Genomic DNA, 6,566 nt, shown 5'->3' on the forward strand with positions numbered 1-6,566 from the left:
CTGTACCTCAGCTCGCTAATCAGCCCGTGGGAAAATCAGGGCGTACACTGTTCTCCTCATTCGGTTTGCTCTTTTAATTTAGTAGAACAACACATTTATGTTATTAGTTTAGCTAATAGAATGTGTTAAGATCCGATGTCCTACATCAAATGGCAGCATAATGATGAAGGTCTTACCAAATTGAAAAAGTTATTGTTTTGGAAAGATTTTGACACTGGAGAACTAAAGTGCTATTGATTTTAGGGAACATTTGAAATTTTGATTTGCATTTAATTTATAAATACATAATATTAATAAAATGGTATGACCTAATTAATAATTTAATAAAACACATAAATATAGAGTTTTGTTTATAGAATATATATTTTTTCAATTTGTGTGATTTATCATTTATTTGAAGGGTATATATTTTTTTGGACCCTGTGTTTTGTCTCATTACCTGTTTAGACCTTATGTTTTGACAAATTACTTTTTTGTAGAGTCCCAGAATTTACTTAGCTAGTTAGATAGTAGTAGTAGTAGTAGTAGTAGTAGTAGTAGTAGTAGTAGTAGTAGTAGTAGTAGTAGTAGTAGTAGTAATAATAGCTAGTATTAGTTATAGTATGTTCATTACTATGGATTTTGGTTCAAACCGGGACTTAATTGGAAACTCCTAGCAATAATTATGGATTTTATAAGTTTAACCTATAGTTTAAGAATATTAATTATAACATAAGGTTTGATTAATATTGCTGGTTATTAATATGATAATTATTATAACCTAAGGTTTAGATAGAGCTAATAAGAATATGACATTTGTCATGAGCATGGATTATTTCTAAGGTTTAGATAGAGCCAATAGAAATATGACACTTGTCATATGTATGATTATTAAGGAATTATTATTTTAATGATAAAATAAGGGAAATATAAGACTTAATCTTCACCAGAATTTGTTAGGAGCATGACATTTGTCACAATTTTATTTGTGATTTAGATATTTTTTTGGACCCTGTGTTTTGTCTCATTACCTGTTTAGACCTTATGTTTTGACAAATTAATTTTTTGTAGAGTCCCAGAATTTACTTAGCTAGTTAGATAGTAGTAGTAGTAGTAGTAGTAGTAGTAGTAGTAGTAGTAGTATTTAACCTATAGTTTAAGAATATTAATTATAACATAACGTTTGATTAATATTGCTGGTTATTAATATGATAATTATTATAACCTAAGGTTTAGATAGAGCTAATAAGAATATGACATTTGTCATGAGCATGGATTATTCCTAAGGTTTAGATAGAGCCAATAGGAATATGACACTTGTCATATGTATGATTATTAAGGAATTATTATTTTAATGATAAAATAAGGGAAATATAAGACTTAGTCTTCACCAGAATTTGTTAGGAGCATGACATTTGTCACAATTTTATTTATTTGTGATTTAGATAATTAAATAGATTTTTCGTAACTTTAGGGTACTGTAACTACCGACCTATTTTTGACCTAGTTATGTTATGAATTTTAAAAAATATCATTTCTAAAAAGTTGTAGATAATTTAATTAGCTTTCTAACGGTATAAATATATTCTAAATCGGAGTCCTACAGCTCCAGATATGTTAATTTTACTGTAGGTTAGTTTAGAATTACGAGATTTAGGGAGTAAGAAGTTAGGATTCTATTTGATTATTTTTTTTGTTTTTAAAAAACAATCTTTGTTGACCAAGTACTAAGCCTTTGGCTGAAGGATATTCAAATATTTTCAATTAAATTCATTATTTTTATTCAAAGCCAAAAAGAAGATTTTTATTCCTAGAACTCTATAAATAGGACCTAGCACCAAGCTTTTTCATTCATTCTTCAAGCCTTGATAAGAGCCTTCTAGGTGCTAGTGAGACTATAGAGTGATAAACACTTGGGTTGGGGTTATAAGCTTATTAGACACTTGGGAAGTAAGTTTCATAGAGTGTATTTCGGTTTCGAGGTGTAGTTCGGTCATAGCAATTTTAAAGGTATTCCTATTCTTAGTTCCTTTTCGGTATTGTTCTTATAGTTTTTCTACTCAAATCCTAACTCGTATTCTCTATTATTGGTTAGGAATCTAAGATCTTGAACGTAAGATTCTTATTGGTAAGTATCTTTTCGATGGTGTAGTTCATTCTTTCCATTTTTTTTCTTTAGTATACTCACCTCTCTATTATGGTTTTTAGGAGTGTTCCAAAGCCCCGATCTTGTTCTCATATCCTGGTTTTTGGTAAGGAAAATAGGATAGATCTTGTATGTTTGTATGATATGTTATGTTTATGTTATGATATGTTTATGCTATAATAGGTATATGTATAATATGTTTTATAGTCCTTGGGCATATGACTTGTTTAGATAACAAGCCCCAAGATTATGTTTTTAGTCGCTTGGGCATATGACTTGCTTAGATAGCAAGCCCCAAGATTAGTTTATCATTTTCATGGTTTAGAGTTATGGTTTACCCTACCTCAGATATTAGACAGGGGACCTAGATGGGTTATCATATACTACCATGTGATCTAACCTACCTCAGATATTAGACAGGGGACCTAGATGGTTTATCGCATGCCATGTTAATGAGTTAATGGCCATTAATATTGTAGTCCTATATGGTATATGTTTTATAGTGTATGCTTATGATATATGGTATATGTTTTATAGTTTATGTTTATGATGAAGTTTTATGCTTAGGATATATGGTATATGTTTTATAGTTTATGCTTATGATGAAGTTTTATGCTTATGATATATGATATATGTTTTTAGTAAGTTTTCCTTGCTGGGCATTAGGCTCATTCCTTTATTTTTAGTGTGATGTAGGAAAATGAATATGAAAGGCGGAAGGACTCTTGGTAGCTTGGCTTGTGTGTTGAGGATGGATGGAATGTGTGGACTACGTGTCGATCGAGGATGAAGTTATTTATTTTTAGTCTTTTAAATCATGTTTTTTTCCGCATTTAGTTTTGTAAATAATTTTCTTTAGTTTAAAATTATGTTTTATGTTTTAAACAATGGGTACTCATGCCATATTTTATATTATTATGTATTTGATACAATATTTCAAGATTTAATAAAGTTAGTTATATTATTTCTTTTGTATATTTCCCAAAATAGTAGTTATGTATAGTAGATCTAATGGTCCAAGGTCTTAGAAATAGTTTGGTCATTACATTTTTGGACCCTATATTTTATACAATTGTTCAAATAGAACATTAAACCCGATTTTGATCAATGTTTTCACAACTAAAATCATAAATAATTTACCAAACTAACAATTTAGAACAAAAATAAAATCATTCTGCTTAAAAATTGTGTTGTTATATTCAATTTTTTCTTCATCAAAATTGAGTGTAGGGTTCTATTTTAACTATTTTACAAAACATAGGGTCGAAAAAGTAATTTGTCAAAATACAGGGTCCAAACAGGTAATGAGACAAAATACAGGGTCCAAAAAGATATAAACCCTAATATATTTAACTCCCTTTTTATTATTTTTTACCAACTAATAACCTCAATAATTAATAACTCACATTCAATTTATGTAACTCAATTTCTACCCATATTTTATGTATTCTAAGCCCCTTACATAGCCATTTAATCATAGGCATCAATATGTATAATTTTCCATGATAAGTGTGAAAGGCTATTATATGAATATTTATCTAGTATTATTCTCTTTGTTAAATTATTTATTAATAGTTAGTCATTTATTTATTTATTTTATTATTTATGCTTATTTTATAACTTATCAATCTTGTTTAATTTTTAGGTAATTTATAAGTCAATCATTCGAAAATTCTGACTTATTTGGTGGCACTTTATTGGATTTAAGTGCTCAGTCTTTATTTGTATGTATTTTTTTTTTCTTTTTTAGAAAAAACTTTATGGTTTGATGTTTTCATATCATTTCTTTGTTATATTGGTCACAATATTTTTTAATGGGAAATTTCAGTTTCTATGCATCATATCATAGGTACTTCAAATTAAAAAAAATCCTTTTGTATATTCACATTTCATTTTAGTATTATTTTTTCCTTTCTCATTATTTTTCCACCTAACTCTTCCTATTCTCTTTTCTCTCTTTCTCTCTATCTCTATTGGTTTTCTATAAAAATGGTAGCCACAACACCACCATCATCACACAACTGCATCCCTCTCTTTTTTTTTGAAAATGACAGACACACACTACCCCTCTATCTCTGCCCTTCCGAATCTCATCTCTCTTTCTCGTAACTTTTCCATAGAAGCTACACAAAAAGAGACTCATAATAGTTTTGAATGATTTAGAACTTAAACTCATGACAAATATCACTTAACACACTAAGAATTGCATTTCGAACAATTCTGGGTATGATTTTGGATTTATTTTGCGAGTTTTTTTCCAGAGCTGTAACTCTGAAATTTGCAGAAAATCGACTTTGCTCGATGATTCTTGATGCCAACTTGATGGGGTCTTCAAAATCAAAATTTTCATGAAAATTTTGACTTTTCTCAATGGTGGCTCGATAGTGCTCGATGCGATTCTTGTAAGAAGCATAATTTTTCATTCGGGTATCCGTTTTGGGTGATTTTTTTTTTTAATTTTAGTATTTTTTCGAGATCTACACATTTAAAATATTTATATACACATTTGGAAATTTTAAAATTTGAAAAAAAAAAATACAAAAATGCAAACACACCTCATGTTTAAGACATGTTTTGGTATGTTTTCAAGTTTAAAACTTTACAAATATACATATGCACATCTTAAACGTGTAGATATTGAAAAAAATACCCAAATTCAAAAAAAAAATCTCAAACAGACACCCGAGTGAAAAATTATGTCTCTTGCAAGAATCGCATTGAGCAGTATCGAGCCACCTCAAGCAACCATCGAGCTAAGTCGATTTTTTCATGAAAATCTTGATTTTGAAGGCCTAATCGAGCTAACATCAAGAAATATTGACCTGGGCATGATTTTTGGTTTTTTTTCTTTCAAATTTGAAACTCTAAAATATGTAGAAAATCAATGTTGCTCGATGGTACTCGATGCTAGCTCGATTGAGCCTTCAAAATCAAGATTTTCATGAAAAAATAGACTTTGCTCAATGGTGGCTCGATACTGCTTGATGGTGCTTGATGTGATTCTTGCAAAAGACGTAATTTTTCACTCGGGTGTCCGTTTGGAGTCATTTTTTGAATTTGGGTATTGTTTCAAGATCTACACATTTGAGATGTGTATATACAAATTTGTGAAGTTTAAAACTTGAAAACATGCCAAAACATGTCTTGAACATGAGGTGTGTTTGCATTTTTATATTTTTCAAGCTTTAAACTTTTCAAATGTGTATATAGATTTTAAACATGTAGATCTCAAAAAAAATACCCAAATTAAAAAAAAACACCCAAAACGGACACACGAGTAAAAAATTATGCCTTTTGCAAGAATTGCATCAAGCACCATTGTAACGCCCTCCTAATCCATGACTATTACACTGTGTACTTAAAATTGTGTCAGACCTGCTAATCATGTCATTTGGCTTAAAATGTGTAACTAAGGTTAATGACAAGGGTTAGGGTTAAAAATTTTGGTAAAAGAACTGTTGACTTTTATATCAAAAGTTTTATATAAACATGGGATCCCAAAATATTACAACTCCACTGTTAAAAAGGGTAAATACACCTTAAAAGTTACACTAGCCGGCCTAAGCGGCAAAACAAGGCTATAACCCTAGTTCCTCTGAGATAACCCCGGCCGTGATGGTCGAGCAGCCGCATATGTACATGTCGCCATCGAAGCTCTCCAACTCATGGCTGGTCAAGTTTTTCGTTTCCCTTACCTGCACCACAAAGCACCCGTGAGCCGAGGCTCAGCAAGAAAACAGAACGTGCAACAACAGAGAATATAAACTTTAAAATAACCATTCAATAATAATTAATAACATCAACTCATATATACTATCATTTAAGTTTACACACATGATCATTGGATCAACCTGGGGTCGCTGCCCTATTCAGTTGGCCTTTAAGCCAATTCCCGGGCCTATGCCCTAGCTACGTGACCATAGAGTCACCTGGGGCCCTCACCCTTAGCTCTGTCTCACTAGACATAGAGCTAGCCCAACCCCCTTGGTTCACCATCGACCTTAAAGTTGATCAACGTAATAGTACGTTGCTGATTTAGGCCTATGCCTCGCGACCAGCACACAGTGCGCTATTTCCATCCTTGACTCATAAGTCAAGCCCTGATCCAGAATTACATACCTCAAAACAAAAAACAGATGCGAATAGGCACATCCCGACAAATTAAGCACATAATCATGCTAATCATATAATCCCATTGGACAACCATTTCCACAATACTAAACATATTCATATAACGAGACCACATGCCCTAACCATAGAATCCATGCAACGAATATAAGCACTTAAGGATTTATCAACGAGCATTTGGAACAATTTCCTAACTTAAAAAATCTTGGGGCCCAAGCCCTAATCATACCAATATATAACAGTTGGGTCAAGCCCTTATCACATATAACACGTTTGGGTGCAGTTTTCTTACCTTAAGTCCGAGTAAGTGTAA

The sequence above is a fragment of the Humulus lupulus genome, chromosome 2 (assembly GCF_963169125.1).
Source record: "Humulus lupulus chromosome 2, drHumLupu1.1, whole genome shotgun sequence".
Classification (NCBI taxonomy): Eukaryota; Viridiplantae; Streptophyta; class Magnoliopsida; order Rosales; family Cannabaceae; genus Humulus; species Humulus lupulus.